General features: G+C 42.7%; 1 long non-coding RNA gene and 1 pseudogene across 1 annotated transcript; one reads left to right on the top strand and one right to left on the bottom strand.

Moving 5' to 3' along the window:
* Nucleotides 1-5,551: 5,551 nt before the first annotated feature.
* On the bottom strand, nucleotides 5,552-9,355 carry LOC125726848 (kelch-like protein 10; annotated as a pseudogene).
* Nucleotides 9,356-22,490: 13,135 nt separating this feature from the next.
* Nucleotides 22,491-25,294, top strand: LOC125726846 (uncharacterized). The gene is made up of 3 exons (XR_007388448.1): nucleotides 22,491-23,004; nucleotides 24,135-24,227; nucleotides 24,635-25,294. It is a non-coding gene; the product is annotated as an uncharacterized LOC125726846 (long non-coding RNA).
* Nucleotides 25,295-26,135: the final 841 nt, after the last annotated feature.

The raw sequence follows: 26,135 nt of genomic DNA, 5'->3' as shown, positions 1-26,135 counted from the left end.
CAAAGTAACTTGCTTGCCTGCTAGTGGCACTCCAGTACATTTCTAAAAGCATGCTCAGGCAGTGCCATCTTGTGGTTTGTCATATGTAGAAGCCTCAACAAGCCAAAAATCAGCTACTTTTTTTCCAAAGGACAAAATTAATTTGTATCAGCTAAATGTATGAGTGTTTATAGCCACCGAGCTTACCTTATTGGAAGACAAAGCAGGACATTCACGTATCATGTAATTAATTTAAGAAAGCGGTATTTTGCCTCTACGCGTGTATTTAAGCTGCAGTGTGGTGGAAGCTTATTACCTTTGAATAACATTCCTTTAAATGTTATGCCTCGGCTCCATTTGCTTGAACAAAATAACGCTTCCTATTGTACTGAACATTCGCTATACAATTTGTTTTTATGAAACTTTCTTTAACATTTAAAAGAAAAGTAGAACTTTCTACATCTGAACTACATAGCACGTCTTCGACATTCCCCGGAAAAATGGACTCTACGCACGAGTTATGACGTAATACGCACGTAGCGTAACACAGCTCATTAGCCAGTTTCAACGTACGTACTATTACACTAATGTTAAGCGGACAGTGGGAGTAGTTTCCATAGAAACAACGTAAATATTCTTTACCGTTTGCAGCACAGCAAACTCTACGAATGAAAATGGCACTGAGGTGAGCAGTTTGTTAGCTCTCCAAAATTTCGTTTTATTCTTCAAATTATATTATGCAACTTTGATTATTTTCTCTTTTATACTATACTAATGTAGTACATGTCGATAAAATTATTGCATGTTTTTAATGTCATTAAAACTTGTGGTCTTTATTTTTATTGGAGGTGTTCTTATATCGAAGTGATGATGATAGACAGCTATTTGGTTAGTAAAATCTTCCCAAACTTCAAAAAATGTCACTGATCCCTAAAACGGCGGTGTAATTTGCCGGGGTGTCCACGATAAAATATGCGGAATGGTGGGAGATTGGCTATGCGAACGGAAATCCGGCACTAAACAATACAGACAGTTTTCTTTTTAATACGGCGCGAACCCGTAATAAACAGGACGGTAGGCACCGCCCGCCCCCCCTGAGCACTGAGCGCGGACGGTACCGGTACACTGACCGGGGGCTGGGAACCCTTACGGTAATGGATGGTAAAATGTTTACTTAAAATGTTTAAGTAATTTGGGGCATTGTTTCGTAATAAGGTAAATGCTTCAAGCTGACTATTACATTTAAAAAAAACAATGTTGCACAGAACTAAAAAAATACTCTTAGTTTTATCAGTGTTAACACAGTTCTCAGTAGCATTCATCTGGGTTTTCACTTGTGGAGGGCTGTTGTTTCCTATTCCATGTTAGTTATAATCGCTAGCACAGTTTTTTTTCTATAAACCCCACAATTTCCATTTCCATTTTCCAAACCGCTTATCTTACTGGGTCTCGGGGTGTCCGGAGCCTATCCCGAAAGCAATAAACCCCACAATTATTCATTATAATCCATCCATCCATCCATCCATCCATCCATTTTCCAAACCGCTTATCCCACGGAAGCAATAAACCCCACAATTATTCATTATAATCATGGGCGTAAATCGCGGGGGGGGGGGGGGACGGAGGGAACATGCCCCCCCCCCAATAAATTATTAAAAAAAACGCACTCTCTATTGTGAAAAATATATGTATGTATACCTAAAATAATTGTGTAGGTAGAAAATAAAACAAACGCAAACAATGCCTTTAGAAACAGTTGCGTCCCCCCCCATTCCTCACAGTGGTTTGGCCCGCTGCCTGCTTTCCCAGTTCATCTCACCTACTCTACACACACGAGTCAGGTGTGTGGCTGCGGCTCTATTAATGTTGAACTCCAATAAGTAGAGTATTTTATTTAATTAAAATAAAGCGATTATCTTTAATGTAGTTAATGCAGACTCATTCATAAATTAGTTTCGGCAAAAATGCTGATTACCGATGTAATTTTCCATGAATCAGATATATTAGCGATTAAAATATTACTTATTTAGTTAACGTTCGCTTGTTTACAATAACTTGTTCCATAGTGCACTGCAACTAACGCGCCAGAGCCGTTTCCAATGCATTGTTTTATTTGTGACGACTTGGCATAATATTAACTTAACATTAACGGCCACAGTTAGCATATTATTTAGCTGTGCATTTACTAAATGAGCACTGTGCTACGTCCGAACTGACCCCACTGTATTTTTTTGTATAATCAGTTTCTATTCTGTTCTTAAGTGTCTTAATTAATTTTAAATACAAATGTAAACCTTTTTTAATTCCTTGTTTTTATTGTTGTGATTATTTTATGATAGTTTTACTTTCTTTATGTAAAGCACTTTTAATTACCATTGTGTATAAAATGGTTACAGCATAAATAAACTCGCCTTGCCTTACAGTGTCATAAACTAGATAAAATGACAGAGAAAAGGAAAATGGACATAGGAACATTTTTCAGTGCACCTAAACGCCAAGTAACTACGAAAAGTTCACATATTATGGCAATTTGGCTTTAAGAATGGGTGCTTATCATACCTGTCAAGTTTTGGATTTGAAAATAAGGGAAATTTTCCGGCGCCCGCCGCGAGCAGTCCCACCACCCCAACCAAGCTGCAGTATCCCTTACATTTTAAGACAGGCGACAAGAAAGCTAATCACCACTTGTCAACCACTTATAAACTACAACTGGCTTTATGCACAGCTGCACTACTTCCTGAACTTCAAAGGCAGCTCCTTTGTTTCCTGTCTGCCATTATTGGACAAACTAATTAATCCAGGTGATCAGTTTGTCCAATAATGGCAGACAGGAAACAAAGGAGCCTTCGTTTTTCCCGTTGAGTATTTTCGTGCAATAGCAGAGTCCGGGAACATGTCAGCTACACACTTGTTGAAGTCATCATGGAAGGAGAAAGGAATGTTGTTTTTGGAACACAGTATTGCCATTTTTACCTCTGCACTTGTGACCTGGTCTGCCTCAGTGGCATTTCTCGTCACGAATGCTGACATCGCCTGGGCATGTTTTTGTGCCTTTAGCCCGCGCTTGTGCTTGGCGGATTTGTCATGCTGGCAACATCATTCCTTCCCCCGTGTGCGATGCTAAAGTCGCAGTTACAAATTTTACAAAACGCGTGACTGCCCCCCACCCTGCTCTTCTTCAGAAAAATTAATTCGTTGTCCCATTGATCGCGGTATTTACACAAGGGTTTTGGTTTTTTGGCAGGAGTGCCTTCCTTCTCTGTCCTGGCGTCCATCATCTGTCTGTTTTCTTCTTTTTTTCCCGTGTTTTTTTCCCGCGTAGTAGGCTACTGCAGGTGGTAGTTATCGCGAGGCTAGTGACAGAGCTCAGATTTTGGGGGGGGTAACGCTTTTTTTTTTTAATAACGCAGGTTAAAATACGGGACATTTACGGGAAAATACTAATACGGGAGGACGGCGGGAAAGAAGGGTAAATTACGGGACTTTCCCGGCCAAAACGGGATACTTGACAGGTGGCAAATGCCAATCGAGCTCCATGGTGCTGGGCAGTGAGCACAGGGCCCATTAGAGGATGTTGGACCCTCAAGCCAACCTCATGAAGTCCAAACAATCAGAAACATTCACACCAGTGGCTTGATGAAGGTCATTTTGTAGGGCTCCAGCAGTGTTCATCCTGTTCCTCCTTGCACAAAGGAACAGATCCCGGTCCTGCTGATGGGTTAAGGACCTTCTATGATCCTGTCCACCTCTCCTAGAGTAACTGCCTGTCTCCTGGGATCTCCTCCATACCCTTGAGACTGTGCTGGGAGACACAGCAAACTTTCTGGCAATGGCACGTATTGATGTGCCATCCTGGAGGAGTTGGACTACCTGTGCAACCTCTGTAGGGTCCAGGTATCGCCTCATGCTACCAGTAGTGACACTGACCGTCGCCAAATGCAAAACTAGTGAAAAAACCGTCAGAAAAGATGAGGAGGAAAAAATGCCAGTGGCCTCCACCTGTTAAACCATTCCTGTTTTGGGGGTCGTCCCATTGTTACCCCTCTAGTTCACCTGTTCATAATTTCATTAACACCAAAGCAGCTGAAACTGATTAATCACCCCCTCCGCTACTTAACTGACCAGATCAATATCCCAGAAGTTTGAAAGACTTGATGCTATACTCTAATTAAAAAGTGTTCCTTAAATTTTTTTGAGCAGTGTATAATCGTAGCATCACTTCCCTTGTCTTAAACTCCACACACCTAGACTTGTAACCCAACATCCTATTGGCCTTTTTTATTGCTTCCCCACACTGGCGAAAGTGGGACATAGAAGCATCAAGATACACATCGAGATCTTTCTCATAATCAGCTACCTTTATTTCAGTGGAACCCATAAAATACAAGTACTTTATATTTCTGCTCTCTGCATGATTATCTTACATGTATCTACTGTATGTTAAATTTCATCTGACAGGTATCAGCGCAGTCGCTAATTAAATCCAGATCCCGTTGTAGCCTCTCCGCTGCTAGATCAATATCTGCTACGCCACCCACCCTGGTGTCGTCTGCAAATGTAGCCAGTTTACTGTATGTATTGCTGTCAATATCATTAATGTAAATTAGGAACAGTACTGGTCCTAAAATTGAACCCTACAGTACCCCACTATGAACACAGACCCACTGTCATGCCCGGCTCATACGATCGTTGTGTGCCACGCCCCCTGATTATCCACGTGTTCTTCCCCTATCATGCCCAGCTGTACCTTGTCGTTTTGCCATGTCTTTTGTCTATATCAGTCCACATCTTGCCCTGTCCGATGTCCGTCATTGATGTTAGCTGATGTTAGTGCTGTTGTCATGTCCCGTTCTGCCCATAGCCGTCTTCCCCCTAATAAAACCCCAGTTTTCCCCGTATTCTACCTCCCTGCTTCGTCCTTCCCTGCCTCCTTCCTGCCAGCCTGCCCGTTCGCACCCGCAAACTCTGATACCCACAATATAATAATATTGTGTACAGTACATACTGTAATCAATGCAGAGGTAACATCCCTTCTCCAAATTCAAGTTGCCAGTTATGTTTACTGTAGGTCCCAGGGGAAGGGGCTGCACTAAACCAGTATTTCAATTGATTACGAAAAACCTTAGTGCTTAATTAGCAATCACCGATGGTTGCAGTGGAATTTCTGAAGAGAACCGTCAAACGAGAACAACGTTTATCCAAAATGGGAAATTTATGACGCTTTCACAAACTAGATAATATGAAAAAGAGAAAACTTTATTTTAAGTATGCAATGTCAGGAGAAGATTCAACTCCGACCTCCAGCAGAGCTTCTCCCATGTCCTGGAGGACGCAGGGGAGATTGAGTCCGAATGGGCCTTGTTCCATGCCTCCGTTGTGGAGGCGGCTGACTGGAGCTGTGGCCGTAAGGTGGTCGGTGCCTGTTGTGGTGGCATTCCCCGAACCCGCTGGTGGACAGCGGTGATGAAATGATGGAATGCGGCTTCGGCGGTCGTCGAGGCAAAAACTCAGGTGTGGGAGGAGTTTAGCGAGGCCATGGAAAATGACTTCGGGGTGGGGGGTGCAAATGAGGTTACGTACTGGGCATGCTGTTGTGGGCAGATGGGTTTCTCTCCTCCTTGGTGGCCATCAGGGACTAACGAGGTGAAGCGTATTGTATGATGCGGGGGTGCGCAGGCACTACGCAGCAGCTGAAGTGTTTTCTGGCTCTGCTCATGTCCTGCGCACGATACCAGCTGCCTGTCCCCGCATCATAACACTCCACCTTGTTTGTTACCCTAAACCCATCATGGCCGCCCATCACAAACAGGAGGTCGTCCACCACTGCGATGCCAAATTCACTGCGCGGTGTGGACATGGGGGCCACAGCATGCCAGCGGTTTGTGGTAGGGTCATAGACCTCCATGGTCTGCAGGTGATCAGACCTGTTGATACCGCCCACCTGAGAGATGCCAAAGATTCATTATCACTTGCTTGCCAAAAGGATGGGCAAACATCAACTTTCCCAAAGTCATGAACTCTTAAGCAATTTTCACCCTATGAAAGCAGGCTCCTTAGAACCTCCCATTGTCTATAAATGACACAAGCTTATATACACATGTCAACCTATATGCAATGAAAACATGGATTTGGGCAACAGAAAACTTGTATGATTCGGTGAAAACTGTGAGCCATCAAAAATGACTCCTTATGCTAATATATTTTGCTTTTTTATTGTTATTACTTAAAACGAACACTTGAAGCTAATCAGACACTGAAAAAAACAACAATCTGACCAATTATATCTAGAACTAGAGAAAATAATTAATAAAAAATCTAAACTTTACAGCCCGAGCTAGTAGCAGAGACCCCCAGCAGATCCATTTATAACCCAGAAATGAATGCAGGGAGGCTAAAGAGGGTAGCATATATGTTTTTATGTGTATTAAGATAAGCCTTTGCAGCAGGTATTTCTGGCATTTAACTGTTATGTTTGGTTTAAATGCATCACAATGAAAGACACAGCAGCAAAGACAAAAAAACCATGAGTCTTACAGGTAAAATGTGAGATTTGACACAGAAAGGAATCACTCACCGCATAGATCTTCCCTCTATACGCCGTGACTCCAAGGCTGTGACGGGGAGTGCTCATTGGAGAGATCAAGCTCCATTCGTTAGTGAGGGGGTCAAAGCACTCCACTGTAGAAAGGCTCTCTGTTCCATTGTAGCCCCCACAGATGTATATCTATGAAAAACAATTTTACTGTGAACACCGTTATACTGTATATGACTGGGGTTTGGAGGTTACAGATGAAGTTCATTGTGACTCAAAAATAAAAGTATGTGCTATGCATAGTGTAAGACAGGGTTCCCCAGTTCCGGTCCTGGCGGAACACAGTTTGCAGATTTCCCTTCTCAAACACACCATAATCAGCTAATTTTCAGGTTTAGTATGGCTGTTTGAAAAGGGAAATCTGCAAAGAGTTTTGAATTCTGCTCCCCCAGGAACAGAATAAAGGAAACCTGACATGTGAACACCATTTCATCTATCTCACAAGTCTTGGATATGACACCACAGCACTACCCAATGTGCCCCTAATGGAGACCAATAATGCATTTATGCAAATACTTAAATTTATTGAACATAGTAATTATGGATTAAAATCAGCAATCTGAAGAGAAAGAGAACTCATGACTGTGTAAAATACTCCATTTCAAGGGGAAGATGAGGGTAAACACAGTCAGACGCCCTCCCATTACCCTACCTTGCCATTCAGGGTGGTGGCACTGGCATCGCTTCTCCTCTCATTCATGGGCTCGATCTGGGTCCATTCGTTGGTTACTGGGTTGTACCGCTCTACTTTGTTGAGGGGCCTGAAAACAATATGGCCACCCATGGCGTAGATGAACCCATCGAGCACAACCACACTAACATTACAGCGATGCCAGTGCATGGGGGCCATCTGCTGCCATTCTCGTGTTATCGGGTCATATCTGCGCACGGAATTAATGAAGTGTTGGCCATCAAACCCCCCAATGCAGTACACAAACCCATCATGGTACACCGTGCCATGACCAGCTAGGTTGCTCTGCTCCTCCTGCGTGATATCCACCCAGCGGTCGGCCCGTGTGTCATACGCATCAATGCAGTTAGTAGTGCCCATGTTCCATCCACCGACAGCCAGCAAAACGTCAGAGGGCAAGCGTGGGCGGATCAGCGGGTTCAGAGAGTGGACTTTCATCATCAAGATCATAGATGACCTTCATGACATCACTGATAATTCGCCTGCACGCCGCATTGGCCTTCACTAGATCGTTTTTTTTGACGATCTTCATGAAATATTCTGGATCCATACGAGCCATGCGAACCTACACAGGAAACAAGAATGAGAGAATTCCCATGAGTTCCTTAGTGCTTTCTGTGAATCTCTGGAGATGAGCAATTCGTAACATTAAGGATACAGCAGTAAGTGCAAATTTTAATTTCTTTAGCTGAAGCCATTTACATAGAAAGTCTCAGATGTGTCAGCTAACACTTATTTCATGTAAGACATTTGAGTGTGTTGTTTTCCATTATTTGTTACACTCTCCTCCCAGGTGTAATACCTGGAAGCCTTGGTTGTAGACTTATGGGACATGAAAATGGAGGTTCAGTCTCTAGCTACAGTAATAAGGACTTCACTCAATGAGCATTCTATTGTTATATACACAAGTCAATGAGAACATAGTATAACTATACTCACCTTGGGCAACAGAACTGAAATGTGGGCCTCTCGGGTGGCAGGCTCGTGCTCGATCCACCGGAGGATGGCGTGAAACACCACATCCTCTTCTCTGACATTCAGTTCATGCCCCGCTCCATGATGTCACAAAGTTCTTCGAGCGTGAGTTCTAGGAACTCGTTTGAGTTGATGGCAACCTCCTTGAAGTTCTTCAGGAGGAATTTGAATGCAGACTGGTGCAGCTCATTGAGGCAGTAGACTTCTCCGATTTTGACAAGCCCAACACAGTTGTCAAGGCAGAGATGCTCATGCAGGAAGTCACAGCAGCGCTGCACGATGCCCAGGACACTGAGATAATCAGCAGCTGCCAGGAGGTTCTCCACATTGTCAGCTGTGATGACCACAGAGTACGTGTAGGCGTACTCGATGACCTGCCTCAATGTTTCAGGGGAAATGCCTGGGAGTTGGTACTCCCGCTTTCCTGAATCACTCCAGTCACTGGAGAACAGAGCCCTGAAACACAATCCAGAAGTGACTCATCTAATAAATATGGGTTTTGCAGGCAAAGTTAAATAAGGGGTTTTCTAAATCTTCTGAACCAGGGACCCCCAAATGGAAATAAACCAGAGATAAGGACGCCCCGCTACAGATGATCACATAGGCATCTAAGAACTAGGGACCAGGGGCTTTAACTCTTATTTTTCCAACATTAGCTCCCCCTATAATATTTTTCACTTGGGCTGGTGGGCAAGTGCCCCGGAATACTTTGTTTTTGCCTGATGGACATAGTCCCCTTTTTATATATTTATACCATTATTATTATCATTATTATTATTATTATTATTATTATTATTATTATTATATGTTAAACGTTAAGGTGGTACTGTATACTTAAAAATATTTCTGATCAGCACTGACCTACATTAACATAATTTAATATAATATATATTAATATAAACTTTCTGTCATCCTAGAGCCTTATTGCCAAGGAGAAGTCATTGCTAACGAGAGAAAAAAACGGACTCCTTGCTGTTTTGGCATCGTCATATATGAGCCACGGCAACTTACTGGAAGTAGGAGCTACAGCCACACAGAATCACTCTATGGGCGTTGAACTGAACACCGTCTGCGATGAGGACCACGTCACAAAGCTGTCCTGCGAGCCGAAGCTTGTTGAACACTTCGAACGCCGGGGACATCAGTACTTGCTCCATGTCGTGTGCCATCATTATTCAAAAATGTGGATGTCTCGTCTCTTTCTCCTTTTTATACCACTCGAAATGACGTGTACATACGTTCTAATACGCAAAAAACGCACTTTTGCGTCACAGTGTTCTAAGATACCGTAACGTTTATTTTTAAATCTATATTTGAGATTCGAAATTGATTGGGGGAGAAATATTTTCTATGCGCAATCAGCTGTACAAGAAGAACAAGTTAAATGTTTTTAACATCACTTTTGGAAAATGTATACCGTGCTTATCTTAGCATTTACGTTTTGTATTATGTGTGAATTGTCAAATCACGAATTCCCGAAATAAATAAAATAGTTCCTTAATTAATAAAAAAATGTTTTCATATTTTTTCTCCTCGGCTACGTTTCTAAAAATGAAAAACAAAAAAGGTCCTTTACATGACTGTCAGGAACAAGGCTAAAGTTCGTATCTTATTCCCTAGTTTCCACCTTAAACATAAGCCACTGAGCAAGAAATGTCCACAGGACATTATTTTATGGGCTAAATCTGGTCGGCCCGTTGTGGCCTTTATTTAGAACAAAAATGGTCCTTGAAAATTGGGCTGCGTAGTCCGTCTGTTTTGGTCCACATTTAGCACAAGGCGGACGTGTTTTTCGGACCGCAAATATCCCCAATACAGTCATGAAAACATATTGCAGCAAGTGTGGAATTATCACAATGATTATTGTGCTGTGTACAGTACACTTCACCCAAATCCTGAACACTATTGCATATAATCGATTATATATTATAGAGCAGTTATGTTACAATCTAGGTACAGTGTGCAATATCACTCCATGAGCTATTGACCATTTTCCTGTTTTATGATCTTTTCTTGAGAAATCGTTTTTTTTGTAATTCCTCACTTCTGCCGACTAACTTTAGTTTAATATATTTCCGTGCAGGTTTTTAAGTTTGTTTTCCTGCAGCTTCGCGGCACCCATCGTTCTTGCGCACCCCCACACAGATGGACGAGTTAAGTTAGAAGTGGATGGGAGTAGCGGCAGGACAGATATTCCGAGGGCACCCATTGAACGATGTAAGTAATTATTATTTCTCGTTAGAATTCTCACTTAACACAGAATGTTGTGTTTGGCTGAAGTTTAAACAGTCGAGCTGAATTGTGGCAAGATAAGCTGAAGCTGTTCGCGTCCGTCGCTAATGCTCGCGCCATGACTAGCCAGCACATAGTGAAATGGCGAATGGATTTGGCGACATTTTCCGTTTGAATTGAGCACAGAGACGTAGGTGGTGTTTTATTTGTGGCCCTGCTTTTACAGTGGACGTGTAGCAAAGTGAAGTTGGGATCAGCTTGCGTCTTTTGCAACTAACATCACACTCGATATAGCCTAGCGCAGTGTATGGTGGAATCGTCATTTTGGGTGTACACAACGCAAGAGCGCACGAGTGTTTTATATATTTATATATATATAAACAATTCTACTCTGGCTGAGTTTTTTTATTATTATTATTTTTCATGCTATACTATATACAAACGTTGTACAAGTACATCTTAGGATATAGTTCACTGTGACAATATAAATGGTAGGAGAGAACTGAAACAGCAACGACTGTGTTTATGTAATTATTTAGGTCTGTGTATAATATCTTACTGTATCTAAAATCCCAAAGTAAATTAATTATTTTTACCCACCCACACACACACAAGACATATTAAGGATTGTACATTAACATATTTTATCGTAAAAAAAACTGTTGTCCGAACCATACTGAATTTAACTGGATATAGATATATACACACACAAACAAACATAATAACTAACATATAAATTGGAAGAAATATAACTTTACATATAAAACAAGCACACACAGAAGTCAAAATATGACATACATATAAAATGTATGGTCGGTTGATTGCCAGTTTCTCACCGGTACTTGTGACTAGTGACATGGTGTATTGCAACAGGAATAAAGGGTTCTCATCATCATCTCATCATCAAATAGAACTTTAAATATAAAACAAGCACGCACAGAACTCAAAATAAGACATACATATAAAATTATTATATTAAATAAGTATAAAAGGCAGATACAATTAAAATGAGGCATTCCTAAATGACACAATTAACATGATTGCACTTCGCACAACACACAGTGATATGAAATAATTGTCATCTAAATCAGGACCTTCCTTGCCTTCCTTGATGCAAAGTCATCAATAATGTCATATGAAATCTGGCCAGCAATTGCATGATTAATGCTGATGATGGCAAGGCCAGTGAGGCGTTCCTGAGACATAGTGGACCTCAGATATGTCTTCACAAGTTTCAGCTTTGAAAAGCTCCTCTCTGCTGAAGCCACAGTTACAGGTAGAGTAACTGCAATTCTAAGAGCAATGCACAAATTTGGGTATATTTCTGAGTTCACTGTCATGCACAAAGTTCAGCAGCTCAAGACAGGTCATAGATTTTGATGGTAAGTCAGACGAATTCTTAATCTCCTGTGCAAGCTCTCCGGCATCCAAGTCTGATTGGTCCTGAAAAAGCTAAGTAGCACCGAGGGTCTTACACTGTTCAGTGAGGTCATCATTTGAGAGATTTGGAAAATGTGTCAGTCCTCCAGATTTCTCTCCCACATTTTCCAATGTGGTGAATCTCTCTTGGATGGAAGACACTGCAGCATCAACAACAACATTAAAAAAGGTCACCTCCAGCTTCTTTAAGTCATCACTCAATGGCTCATCAAATGATTTGTGAGAGAAGTGCCGCTTTGTAGATCTCTGTCTTTTCTGCTGTAGAACAGCCTCTACGTTCATGTCCTCACACATATCCTTGGCTGACATTTGTGCAGATGCAAAGCCTGTTGCCCTGTAGTTGCGAGAGAATTGAATGATAGCAGTGAGACGAGTCAGCGCCGCTTTCCATCTTATTTTCTCAGCCTGCAGAAGTGCCATCTCTTGTTTGTTAATTGTTTCACCATTTTTAATCCTCACTACCAGCTCTTTCCATGCTTTCATGGAGTTATGGTGTTCAAGACTATTGTCACGTGAGGTGAGAAGAGAACTGGCATGCTTCCAATCTATCAGCCCAGAACTTGTTAAACTGATGTGTCTTTTAGAAAACAAAAAAAAGCAAAAAAGGCTGTTGTTTTTCTCAGAATATACTAGCCAGCTTTTAGGCATCTTTTCACCGCTAACTAGTGTTTTCTTAAAATACTGCTGGTGGCAACTTCTTCCATCACCCTCATTTCTAGGAAAAACAAAGTCAGGTGCTACCTTACTTGGTCCTTTGCAAACCAGCTGTATTCGAATGCTGTCAGTGATATCTGAAGGCCAGTTTGCAGGTTTTGTAGGCAGGAGCTCATCCTCAGGGGGTTGAGCTCCAGGCATTTCTATGAGCATACATTTGCATTAGTATACACAAGTTATTTTGAATACACAGCATTCATCGTGCCGGAACAGTCGTTGCAAAATATTTTGCGACACACCCACACACTCAGGCTACGCACAATCACACCTGAAGTGGCTGCTATTGGCTCTTCATCCTCGGGATCAGACATTTGTGGAGACACATATGTGGCTGAGGAGGTGGACGGCTCCTCATCTTGGGCGGTGGCAGTGGCAGAGGGTGCTCCAAAATGTTTCAGAAGTGCCCCTGAATAGAAACCCACTATAAAACTCTGATACATGCATGCATCATTTTCATGTTTAAAACAAACATATAATTTTGCCCAATTTATCAAATATTCAGAATTATATGTATAACAAGCATTTAATTGAATAGTCTATCACAACATCGCTGTTTGGAAGCAATGCATTACTCTGTAATTACACTAAGGTGACTTTCCTAAATAATAAAAAAATAATAATAATAATAATCCTTATAGTGTAAGGGATTTTTTTTGCTAAGTCAGCTAGACTACAACAGAATTCTGTCGTCCGGTTTTCGCATAAGATAGTATGCAAACGGCTAACAAACAGCCATTATAATTCGTCATACACTGAGAATAGGACACAAATCAAAAGTACTTATCCATCTTCCATCTGTGTTAATTTTGCACTCCAATATCAACACCCATCCCCCAACCCGAGAGTCTGGTGCTTTTGTGTTTGTTTCTTCCGTGTTTTTGGGTTACACGATCAATCTCGTCCCCCACCTGCAAATTTTATTTGTTCAGACCAAATGTGCCAACTTGAGTGAGGATTGATAGTTTGATCAATGAAGCCATGCATCTCCAGGTAATGGGGGCACATTACCTGCATTGTGAGAGATTGTCAGTTAGGGCACTACGGCCATGTGGCGCGTTTCCCTGAGGGTGATCCGGGTCGCAGGATCCTCATTGCTGAGGACCCAAGCGGCTGGACCAGGCCAAGGGGACGCCCACGTACATGTAACACCTACTGTAGCTGTGGCAGATGGATGGCCGATGGATTGGTAGAACTGGACCGTGTATTTGCCTGAGGGATCGCCGGCCAGGATCCCGAGGAGATTCGCTGTGTGGTGGTTGACTTCATACATACAGATTCAATTTTATATCTTACATGAAATGCAAAACACAACAATAATCCTGATGTAGTTTTCTGAAAATCTGTAACAATAGAGTGAAGGAACTGATCAAAGGCTGGGTTACTCATATATGGTATGATGAATATAATTAAGTGTTTGTTTAACCCTTTAGCTAAAAAACACACACACAAATTCCATAGCACAGCTGATTATATATATTTTAATCATCCAGCGATATTGTTTAACGTTGTTTCGTTGTTCACATTTCGTGGTGTGTCAACAATGATCAATGAAAAACAAATTAAATTGTTGTTATTCCAGTCCTCCTGCCTGTCGTCTGCCTCAGTCTGTCTGTGGCTGAAGGAGCACAGATGCCCTCCCCAGCTTCCAGATGTCTCTGTATGGTAAAGTGTAGCAGTGTCTATTGGTATCATGGTCTCAGAAAAGAACAGCAGAAAATGACAGGAACAAATGTCCATCATCTGATACTCGGACTCCTGGTGACATGTTTCCTTTGTGTGGTTACATTGCAGCATTCTTAGAAAACTAAGAAAGTATCCCAGTGTTCTGTAAGCACTATACATTTTAGGGAAAGAATTTGAGGGGGGGTGTACTTGAGGTTACCCACCAGGCAGGTGGGTTTATCTCCTTCTGGGTGGCCATGGGACTACCGAGGTGCAGCGTGCTGTACGATGCGGGGGTGCGCAGGCACTACGCAGCAGCTGAAGTCTCTGTTGGCTCTGCTCATGTCCGGGGCGCTAAACCAGCTGCCTGTCCCCGCATCGTAACACTCCACCTTGGTTGTAACCCAGACGTCATCAGAGCCGCCCATCACAAACAGGAGGTCATCCACCACTGCGATGCCAAAATGGCCTCGTGCCGTTAACATGGGGGCCACAGCACGCCAGTGGTTCATCGCAGGGTCATAGGCCTCGACGCTCCGCAGGTAATGTGACCCATTGGAACCGTCCACCGGGGAGACACCAAAAGCAAGTGATCACTCAGGTACCAAAAGGATAAGCAAATATCAGCTTTACCAAAGTCACAAACTTTTCAGGAATTTTAGTCCTATGAAAGCAGGCTTCCATTGTCTCACAAGCTTATAACTCATTTGTGTTAAAGACACGTGAACCTAACTGTACCAAAGACAGGGATTAGAGTGGAGGGAAAACCAGCAGAATTAGGGGAAAATCATGAGCCTTCAAAAAAGACTCCTTATGCTCATATATTTTGCTTTTATTATTATTATTACTAAAAATGCCATTTGTAGTTAAACAGACTCTGACAAAAACAACAATTATGTCTGGAACTGGAGAATATAAAACTGTGATCAGAAATCGAAACTTTACTACCCGAGCTTGTAGCAGAGTCCCCCAACATATTCGTTTATAACCCAGAAATGAATGCAGGGAAGCTAAAGAGGGTGGTATATATTTTGTACATGCATTCAGATAAGCCTTCACAGTGAGTTATTCTGACAGTGAACATTTTGTTTGGTTTAAGGGAATCACAATCCATGACAGTAGCAAAGACAGATAGGTAAAACTTGAAACTTGTCACCTATGGTTCAAGGTGCAAGAAAGGAGTCACTCACCACATAAATTTTCCCGTGATAAGCAGCGACCCTAAGGCCACGTGGGCGAGTGCTCATGAGAGCGATTATGGTCCATTCGCCAGTGAGTGGGTCATAGCACTCCACAGTAGCATGTGTATCAGCTCCATTGTAGCCGCCACAGATATATATCTAAGAAAACCAATTCAAAAGTGATGAGTGTCATGATGTACATGATTGAGATGGAGATCCAGAAAGTACAGGGTCGTAGTGAACCTGGAGCCGACCACAGGAAGCACATGGCACAAGGTAGGAGATTTACAGATAAAGTTCACCGTGACACAAACATAGAAGTATGTGCAATGGATAGTGTAGGACAGGGTTCCCCAATTTCCGTACTAGCGGGCCAGAATCCAATGAGCTACAGAGCTGCACAATGCCCAGGATGTTCAGCTGATCGGCGGCCTCCAGGAGGTTCTCCACGTTGTCAGTCGTGACGAGCACAGAGTACGCGTAGGCGTACTCGATGATCTGCTGCATCGTATCTGGGGAAACGCCTGGGAAGTGGTCGTCCCGTTTTCCTGAATCCTTCCAGTCACCGGTAAACAGAGCCCTGAAGGACAGCACAGATGTGAGTCATTTAATTAAAAATAGGGTTTGCAGACAAAGTTAACAAGGGATTTTCTAATTCTTAAGTTGAGGAACCTCCACTACAGATAATCACATATGTACTTAAGAACTAGGAACCAGGACAGAAAGGGCTTTAATATTTTTTTTTTTTGCGGCAGTGGGTCCCCATTAAATTTTTCACTTGGATCTGTGGGCAGTCCCCTGCAATATTAGTTTGCCTTTGAATGACGTGGTCCCATTTCAATATTTTTATACTACTACTATAATAATAATTATTATACTAATAATTTTAAGTATTATTTTTATTATCATTATATGTCCAAAGTTAAGGTGGTTCACTTAATAACTAGCTCAGAAATATTTCTTATTAGCCCTGTACTCTAATTTAACACAATTATGCATTTATGAAACTTTCTGTCATCACAGATGCTCATTGCCGGGGACAAATCATTGCTAAAGAAACAAAACTAACATTGAATGTAAGAAAACAATATATGTGATGTTTAGTAAATTCATTTCAGTTAAAATACCATTCTTTTCATGAATGGTACATGGAGCAAACGTATTGCATGGTGCTCTGTGAAATTGTGTTAAAATTTGTAACACCGATGTTTAAAGGGACTTTAAGGGACTAGTTCATATGTATGCACGGAGCGTATTTTGTGACAAATGTTTTATCACCTTTGGAAAAAGAAATAAAGTACATGTATAATTAAAAGGTTTTAGATTTTTCCTATAGGCTTTTCCTTTATAAAAAAGCAGTGAAAACGGGCTTTCAGGTAATTTACCTGGAAAAATAAAGTTTAAATAAATTAAATAAAAGCTCTAATAGTACACGTAAGTTAGTGGTTTATTTATTGTTAGTTACTGTAATGTTGTGCTGCTTTATTTGTTTAATCGTCTAGTCTGTGAGGAAGGCATTCAAGTACGAATTGCAATGTATTTTGTACATGACAATAAACTCTGAATCCTTGGAATAAATGTATTTGATCTTTTTCCTGGCAACTCTCTTTTTATACAGGGCCATTATATACAATAGTTAATTTTTTTCACTGCTGAGAGTTTGTATCAGGACTTGGTTATTGTAAATTTAATGTGCATGCAGGTGTTATTTGTATAGATTCATCTACACCCTTCTGGCAGTGCTGCTATCGCAGTCAGGTCTCGCACACTTCGAGCAGTAGTTTTTACTCCACCCCTGCAGCCGCCGGCAGATGGCGCTCCACGTCCCGTCAGCTGCACACAGACCTAAGTCCGAGTCCAACGCACCCATAGTCTTGTGATGACATGAGAAAATGTCATCAGGTGGCTGTTTAGCGGTTCAGAGGATTAGCTGGACTTGATTTTGACTGAATGACACCTGGAGGAAGTTTTAAGGGTAGAGAACCTTGTTTAGAAGCAAGAAGGGGAGAGAGACGGCGGGGTTGTTTCGTGAGGCAGGGACGGTGTTGGATGCTCAGTTGACAAGAAAGGATGTTTTGTGCCATGTTGGATTGACTTTCGGATGGAGTGACCAGCGAGGGACGTGTGGAAAGACTTTGTGTGCGTTTTCGGTGGGCTTTTGGGACGCAGATACCCACAGACTGATTTACGGACATACGGGATGGTCTTGGCGGCTACTGGACAGAGGGAAGTTCGGTGGTTGTTTTAATCTTAGATCCTGTGAGTGTGTGTGTGTGTGAGAGAGAGAGAGAGGGGGGATTAGGGAGGTATATTTACTATGGTTTAGCGTGGAAAGTGGGTGGCTTATTGGGAGTGTTTTATGTATTGAGCATTTATTTATGCATAATAACGAGGTATGTTAAAGTATAACCTATCCCTGCTTTAGACCTTTTGGGGGGGTGTGCAACACTGCATGATGGTGGGTGGCGCTAGCTGCTGGCTTGGTGCTCCGTAGGTTAGATAGCATAACCCGTATTCCTGCCTGTATTCACTTGAACCTGGTATCTTTTATGAACAGTATATTTAGTAAAGAATAAAGGAAAGTGTATTTGTTACCGTGTTCTGTGTGGGTTTTTGTGAGGAATCTGGGGACGACGACCTGACCGGTTAAAAGAGGCGGTGGCAGCGTAAGGAAATTGCTGTGACATTACAGTCTATTGGGTGGGTTTCCTGGTAACGGTGACTCTTAGCATCTTGCGAAGACTTCAAAGGTAAACCTTACAACGAGAACACGTGTGTACTTTTCTAGGCGTGCTTCCAGAACAATCCCATAAGACGTTGCTTAAGGGACAGCTTGACTGCGGAATGAAAGAATGTGGTGTTCTCTGTAAATACAACACTGCAGGAAAGCTTCACAATCAGGATTGAGGAGAGCCTAAAAATGAGACGCAATTTGAATAATCTAACCGTAAATTAGATTTTCGCTGATCGGGTGCAGGATCCCGCCTCCCCAGCTTGTAGTATCACAGCTTTTTATTTGTATGCATACGTTCTTTAAAATGCCTGGTGCGTATGTCATTGATTTTTGGGATGAGCAATGCCACAATAGCCGAAATATTGTGTTACTGTTATAACGTAAAAGAATGTACAATGTACGTTGATTACCTCATTAGTACTATTCCAGGGTGCTTTCTTAGGGAAAATATATTAAACTTGTATGAAATGAACCTGCAGTGTCGACTCAACCTTATCAACCAAAGTTTTGCTATACCGCGACAAGGCTGAAGTTGTCTTCTAATTCTCCAGCTTCTTCGCAGGATCCGTGCCTCCTTAAAAGGGGATGCCGTTTCGACCGAATCCTCTAGAGGGTTTCTATTGAAATTGAAGACTCCATAAATGTATTCCTTATCTCTGAAATTTGTTCTTTTAAATTAAATTTGGAATCTGAGCTGTGTATTTGATTTCTCAGATATTATTTGAAGATATGTCACTACAATTTTCAGTTTAATTCCCTCTGAAATTGGAAGTCTTTCATTAAGATGTACTGCACAAGCTGCAGTTTCTGTAACTTGTCGGATTTAAGGTACCGCAGTTTAAATTGACTTCATATTCGTTCACTTACATTTTGCCCAGACTACCTCAAATTCGACAAGATACCCCGATAAGCCAGTAACTCCGCTTCGTAGTACAGGCCGCTGTTCTCGTCTAGCTCCATTTATTTTTGTTCCTTGTTGTCCCAGTGTAGTCTTCAGAGTTAGTGGTTTGTGTTTTCTAGGGTCAGTGCCTGGTAATTGTTCCAATCGTTGCTCGTTGTCCTGCACCCTCTGTGATTGGTCGATTGTCTGATGTCTCACACTTTGATCCTCTTATTAGCCCAGTTGGCTTGTTTAACTGCCTGCCTCTGCTCAGTTGTTTACTCGGTCATTGTGTGTTCATGTTGCTGTGTGTTTTATAATCCTGCTCCCTCTGTTATATCTCGTCTGTGTATATGTATGTGTATGCGCCGAGACACATTAGGGGATGACAAGAGGTTCAATATTTATTAACTTCAGCTCCGGGTCTAACACACACACACTCAACTTCACTGTGTTGCCGCCTTCGACTTCCCGCCTGTGCTGCCATAACTATATGCTACTACTGCCCTCTCGTGGTTGAATCCAAGCTATTACAGTATCTATGTATGTGTGTATTTATATGTATGTATATATAATATAGTGTGTGTGTGCAGGAATATTTCAAAGACAAGTCTGGTGGTACCTGAAGCACAGCCGTCTCTGTGTTGCACAGTTGGTTTCAGTATCCAAATGTCCCTTCAATTACAGTACGTGCTTCATTCTGATAACGCAAGATATTTTTAATGATACGGTTTGTTCTTTATAAATGTATATAATTTTATTTCGGTATTTCATTAAACAGTATGACTGAGTGAAAGGACCAGATGCTATAATAAAACATATATTGACCAGTTCTTGTCTTTTTATCAATCTTGGAGGGACTTCCAGTTCTTGGTGACTCTGCGGTGTGTTTCATGGTATCTAATGCAGTGGAAACTTGCCCTTCCTGCTGACACACCTTTCTGCAATATGATCCTTTTCATGTTTTGTAAGCTTTCTGTGAAATATGACTTTTGGTGTAAGATACAACTGAGTAAAGGTCATGAGAGAACCTACCTGGACAGCTGAGCTTTATTTGGGGTTAATCAGTCACTTAACTGATGGCAGGTGTGTCCCCAAAAAGCCTGAATGCTGTAATTAAATCAAAAGCTGCTCCAACATAATATTAGTTTATGGGTGTGCGCACTTAGCTAGCTTATGTACTTTTCTTGTTTAAAATTTTTTCCCCCCAAACACATTTTTGTTTTTCGGTTGAATTGTATAGATTTTAGGTCACGTTAAAAGTGGAAAAAGTTTTGAAATGACTTGTGGTCAATTTTTTTTTTTTACATCATGAAAACCTGGCATGTTAACAGGGATGTGTACATTTTTTATCTCCACTGTACCAGGGCATAACAGTGTGGAACAACTAAAATAACCAATCAGCACAGGACAACAAGAAGCAGACGGCGTAACAAGGACCGAAAGTAAGAAACCTTAAACACTAAGGGTTAATAACGCTAGAGAAGACTTGGAATAAGAGTCTAAGCAGAACAAAGTTAGACAAGGCACAAGCAGGTTACACCTTAAACAGGGACACAAAGAGAGACAAAAGATACTAAGGAAACCAAAAACCAATAAAACTTTGAGGTGAACTCATGACTGGAGGGGTTTATCCTCTAAGCCATGTACTCAACCCACTGAGCGACACCTGCTGATCAAAAGGACACAAGACACACAGGACAGGTTCGGACAGGTACTGGCGCAAACGTTCAATTGTCTGGTAAAATTTTACTTCATAGAGGTTTAGGAACTGAAGTGGTGTCCATTTAGCCATCCAACAAGATATCAGTAACTTTTTGGAGAACAGAAAAAATTCTTGTTAGTTTTTGTTTTACTTTTTTTTCTGAGCATTTTACTACACTTTCTAGCCACATAAATAGCTTTAAACATTTTCTTTGACTGCCTACGACTTTTCTTCAGTACTGTGTATGCGTCTACATGCATTTCCTCAGACAGAAAAATGACCTGGAACATGTCGTCCTTGGTTAAATTTGAGGCATTTCTGTATGCGATTAGCAGGTAATCTGGGTGTTTAATGTCATTGCATGCTTGTTGATTTTGACTCCACTCTTCTTTGTACACATTATTCTCACAAATAGAACATGACAGCTGTACAGCCAAAGGATTTATAGCATCTGTTTTACCCTGAGACACATGGGGCTCTGAGGCTCACAGCTGGGACTCAAAATGCTAAATGAGAATCACTGAATATTTACTACCACATGTATGTATGATGCCCTTATTCTTTTAAAAGTTGCACAATTTAATTTTCGTAAATACATTAATAAAACAAACCTGAGCAATTTCATAATAGGAAATAAATGCTTTTGCATGATTATTTGTCCAGCTATGGACATTCAGTGGCACCCCCAGAAAATATAGATTTAGATCCTTCCCTGAAGACACCCACAGCGTGAGGACCAGTAATATTACTTTTAAGGAGGAAAAGTTGCAACTACTTGAAGCTAGTCCATAGCCATACTAACAACTGAAGCTTACTTTATGTTCCTCATTGGAGTTGGTACGTTCCAACGGTCTCTTCTGCAAGCTCAGTCAGTGATGCAAACAAGAGATGTGATTAGTGCGGATATTTCTGGATGTTTGGCGCAGATTATGGTTGAGTTTCGATACAGAGGACTGTCTATACAGCATGCCAGTTACTGATGGAAGAAATCACTGAGCCATTTCTCCAGTTTATTTTAGGAACCTTGGTTCCTGTTTCTGACCTGTGTGTTCCTAGTTTGCATGTTCTCTCTCTCACGCACGGATCTGGCAGTTCTAGATTCCACCTACAGGCCAAAGACATACAGTGAGGCTGATGGGTATCTCCAAAGTGCCTGGAGGGTGGTTTGCCCCATGATGGTCCCGGGTGAACCCAGCTTTGTGCCCTGTGTTGCCTGATAGACTGTAGTCCAGTGTGTAGTGCTGCACTGTATTCCGTGGTAGGAAGGAAGAAGTGGGGTTTGGTTAGGCTTCAGAAATATTGCATAGAGGTTATAAAAAAACGCAGCCTTGCACAGATGGCACAGAAGGGTGCAGGGGCATGTCAGATGAGCCGTGGTACCTCCTCAATGCCAGTTCTAGTGACCAGTTATCAAGCCCAGTCAAGCGGGCAGAGAGGAAATGATTCTTATTCCTCCATAAAAGTTGGTGCTCTCCTCCATGCATGGATGGATGGATGATTGCAGGAGCCCGACCATGACCTGTAGCAGCAGCATTTGTCACCACTCAAATCATACGTTTGCCTGTGGCCCCCTGTTGGCCAGAAGCAGTTACTACACTAAATATTATGTATACACATTCCATCCATCCATTTTCCAAACCGCTTATCCTACTGGGTCGCGGGAGGTCCGGAGCCTATCCCGGAAGCAATGGGCACGAGGCTGGGAACAACCCAGGATGGGGGGCCAGCCCATCGCAGGGCACACTCACACACCATGCACTCTCACATGCATTCCTATGGGCAATTTAGCAAGTGCAGTTAGCCTCAGCATGTTTTTGGACTATGGGGGGAAACCGGAGTACCCGGAGGAAACCCCACGGCGACATGGGGAGAACATGCATGGCTCTCAGCGGAGGCGGTCGCACTTCTCTCCCTCTCCCTCCCCTTATCTTCCCTGCTTCGCTCCTCTCGTCTCGTCTAGTCTACTGTCTTATACTTGAGAGACTCTCTCAGCCCTGCTCTCCAAACTACGTAAAACGATGGATTTGATCAGCTGGTCTCTCAACGCAATTGACACCATCTTCTCGATGAGAAGCCTAGGTTCGGGGGAACCTGTCTGGCAGGAACGTATGCTGCTGGCTACACGATGGACGGATGGGAGCGGTGGAGGGTCGTGTGCCTGGCAGCTCTTTCCGTGGAGGACATTGAAGACATCTACCTATTCGGAACCATGATTACAGGTATTATGCTGATTGGATTAAGCATTGCCCTGGTTTATCAAAGATTGAAGAAGACGGTGACAGCCGCTCAAAGCCCCACTAGGCTGGCCGGAATGATTGATGGAGTGGGCAGAGCTGTTAGCACTCAGACTGTGAAACTGGATAACATCATGGAGAAGCTCACAGCTTTGCAAAAATTATTGGATGGCGGAGACCAGCGTGGACATTAGGGGAGTTGGAGATTACAGCTTCTCGCCCGGAAACCCAAACAACCCTATTCTATCAGGTTTTGGCTCCCCCCAATCAGCACCGGCCTCGGCCAAGGCCGCTGCTGAACTAACAACTCCCCCAGAAGAACCAGACAGTGAGACTCTCTTGCATTCCTCTCCCCCAATCCCAAGGACTGACTGCACCCTCCCCCCCATCCAACGCCTTCGCCGCTTCATACCCCCAGTGTGAACAGGCGGGTCTGTGACCAGCGCCCTCGTGGCTACAGGACCGGATGGCTGTCTGTCTGTGCTGGACTACCTCCACCTCCCCATTTCCCTCACCTGTTGCAAGTTGTGTCATTTTATGTTGTAAGGTGTAGTGACCATGTGCTTATGTTGCTGAGGTGTTTTTTTCGGTTCCTACAATGTCCTCCCCACTGGAGTACAGTCTGGGGGCTGTTTTTTTATTCTCCTCCTCTCTCCTCACGTTATTCTGTTTCTTTTCTTCTCTCTGTTTGCCCCTGTCTCCCGACCTGTCTACCCCCTGCTGTGATGTTTGTGTACATGTATGGTCGGTTGATGGCCTGTTTTTCGCTGGTACTCGTGACTAGTGACATGGTATATTGCAACAGCAATAAAGGGTTTTCATCATCATCATCGTCATCACTTTCGTTTTACTGTAATATTTTATGGGTTTTTTGTTATTTCAGTCTTAGTTATGATAATCTATCTTTTTATATATTTTGTTTTTCCCAAAAGCTGGTGAAAAAATTATTTTGATGCGCATATGTACAGTGTATGTTAGTATATGACATGTAAAATTCCCGGATGGAGTAATGATTAATGATATATACATGTAGACTAAATGAAAATGGAAAAATGGAAATTATATAACGGGGACATATGTGCTGTAAGTGAAAATGTAAATGTTTTATGAAACAGGCCTGGGGGCTGAAGCTAATTCAGTGGTAAAGACATGAGCTCGTCTCTTGGAGGTCGACGTGAGGAGGTCTGCACTGGAAAAGACCACACTGAGTGAGTGTACCCTTATTGGTAACTGAAGGGTAACAGCGGGAAGCTGTTACCCTTCAGTCAACTTCACTATCCAATGTTGTGTCAATAGTCATGATCAGCAAGGAACATTCTTAGATATTAAAGTCGTTTACTCTGGTATTTGCGCTCTGGCTGTGAATGCAACAGGTGTCCACAGTGTAACAGGCAGGCAGGTACACAGACAGACTGACTGGCAAGCAGATAGATAGACAGACAGATGGAGAGGCAGGCAGGCAAGCAGGTAGAGAAATAGAGAGACAGGAAGGCAGATAGACAGGCAGGCAGACAGACAGGCAGGTAGATAGACATGTCTAGGAGGGCAGAATGAGGCTGTGCGACCCTGATAAATACTCCTGCTTCCTGTGAGGTTTTATGTATTTCCTCTCCAGGACCAAACAGCTGTCTCCCTTCCTCCATCTCTGAGCTACAGGATGGTATGTGTCACCTAACCTCTGCACACTGCACGCAGTGATTTGCAGTGATTTGCATATGCCATAGGATGCTTGGCCCTTTGCCTCCTTCCTGATCCAAACTTCTAGGGTCTCCATGGGTAACCAGCATCCTGATGCCATGAAGAGGGTGTTGAGGAAGAGGAGAAGCTTCATGGTGTAGTAATACCAGCCACATTTAAATCAACATGTAGGAAAAAAAATCACCTGAGCTGCAAAACACATAGCAATCCAGTGGGGGCGCTGTTTGGCTCATTGAGTTTGGATGCTATGTCTATGATGGGAAGGTCACCTGTTCAATGTCACTACTGGGCCCCTCCGTAAGGCCCTTAACCCCCCGTTACTCCAGGCACTGTTTGGCCCTGCTTTCTCAAAAATGTCGCTTTTTATGAAATTGTCTGTTAAATCTAACATTCATTTAATTGATAGAAATGTGCATCACTGGTGAAAGGTAAGCAAGTACTTAACAGTGATAAATTCAGTGTCTTACTTTTAACAGGGTTCTAAATACATATATAAAGCAAGCTGTGATTGGAAAGCAGTTCATACCCAAAATGGTACAATGGCCAAAAAAATCCATCCGTCTGTGTCTGCACTCGTTCTGCCGTCTCATTCGAAACCAAAGCGGGTCGTACCTCCCACTTCACCTGGTGTCAGTCAGAACCATCCATCCATTTTCCAAACCACTTATCCTACTGGGTCGCCGGGGGTCCGGAGCCTATCCCAGAAGCAATGGGCACGAGGCAGGGAACAACCCAGGATTGGCAGCCACCAGAACATTCTGGACACTCTTTGGATGCTTTTCCTTTCCTCTCCAATCCAGCTCATCCCAAACTGTGTCAGCTGGGTTTGGCCCAGGTGACTGTGCTGGCTGGTTCCATCACTCTCCTCACATAGCCAGGAGACGTGTTTTGGGTCACTGTCCTGTTGATTAACAAAGAACAGGAGGTGTGTCCAAACTTTTGAACATTGTATGTAACAGAGCTACGAATCCTGAGCCTTCTGATTCTGATATACAGAAGCCCCCCCCCCCCCCCCCCACCAAGCCCAAACCATTGCCATGTGTGTCAGCTGCATGCGTGTAGTACTGGCTGTAACGACTTGCCTGGTGACAATGTCTGTACTAGACTCACGGCCCTTGACCCCGACCCTCCTTGATGACACAGTGGCTGGTATGACAAGAATCTCTGTTCTGTTCTTCCTATACTTGGCCAAGTCTAACCCCCCGCCTCCCCAATTCAACGCATTGACCCCATGGTCATGTGTGAAGTACCCAGTGTCTCATTCCAGGACCTAAAATATGCACCTTGGCCGTCCAGGGAGTCACGCTCCGCAAGACAGTGTTTATGTCATAGCTATGTCATGGGGGAGAGCCATTAAATAAAATGAGTTATTGTCAGACACAATTTCTAAATGATTTTAATTAATGATCCACTTTAAA

Source organism: Brienomyrus brachyistius, unplaced genomic scaffold, assembly GCF_023856365.1.
Source record: "Brienomyrus brachyistius isolate T26 unplaced genomic scaffold, BBRACH_0.4 scaffold78, whole genome shotgun sequence".
Taxonomy (NCBI): domain Eukaryota; kingdom Metazoa; phylum Chordata; class Actinopteri; order Osteoglossiformes; family Mormyridae; genus Brienomyrus; species Brienomyrus brachyistius.
The sequence above is the reverse complement of the archived record's forward strand: the minus strand, read 5'-3'. Positions and strand labels throughout refer to the sequence as shown.